The following is a 960-nucleotide window of genomic DNA, read 5'->3' on the forward strand; positions in this document are numbered from 1 at the left end:
CTACTGAATGTGGCTAGAGCTGTACCCCACTCACTCTATCTTCAGTACCGTGCAGTCGTTCCAAGGTGGTTGTCTGATTAGTCTGTGAAGAGCCTGAATAGTTAACATTCGTTGGGTCTGGGTGGTGATACATCAATGTGTGTTATCTCACTCTATATATCCTTACTTTGGAAGTATTTCATGATGATAATAGACAAAGCTAATGGGTTTGGTGTGAAGAGAGTCTGTTCGTAGGAAAACATGATCTGTTCATCAGTCTAGCTTAACAGCTAGCTAAATAAACCGAGTATAACTCAGTGGCTCATACAGCTTTATATTACCATAGAGATTTATGTTACCAGAGGGGTGTAAAAAGTATTAATGAATTAACAGAAGGTCTTTTATATTTATTTATTACGTCTCTTAGCAGACTTTTTTATTGTAAATGTGAATACATAGTTTTCCACTTCTTTCTTGTTCATAGTTTTCTTGACAAAAGAGTAGCTACTTTTCTTACAAATTTTCCTATTTCGTAGTTTAACCAATAATAGTTTCAGTGACTTCATTACATTAACACACAACTGATACCTAAACTTTAGAGGAGTTTGCCTTAATCAGTATGTTCGTTACTTTTTAAATTTTTTCTCTTCCACAAAGATAGGAGTTCAGTGCACTTGTTTGTTTATTTATCTGTTTAGTTTTTCTGGGCTGCACACATCTTAATTTCTTAATAGGCCAGCTGTAATGTGTGACTAAGGACTATATTCTTCAAATATTGCATTTGAAACAATGGGCAGGTATGGGATTTGGAAGCAGTATGAAAGTAACATCATTTGTTTTTGCAGACTTTGTAATTTTCTTCTGGAAAACCCAGATTATCCAAAGAGAGAAGATAGAATCATTATAAATCCCAGTAGCAGTCTGCTGGCCAGCCAGGATGAGACAAAGGCAAGTGTGGTGTTCTTGTTTTGCAGTCGCTAC

Source organism: Rhinopithecus bieti, unplaced genomic scaffold, assembly GCF_001698545.2.
Source record: "Rhinopithecus bieti isolate Rb0 unplaced genomic scaffold, ASM169854v2 scaffold_48351, whole genome shotgun sequence".
Lineage (NCBI taxonomy): Eukaryota > Metazoa > Chordata > Mammalia > Primates > Cercopithecidae > Rhinopithecus > Rhinopithecus bieti.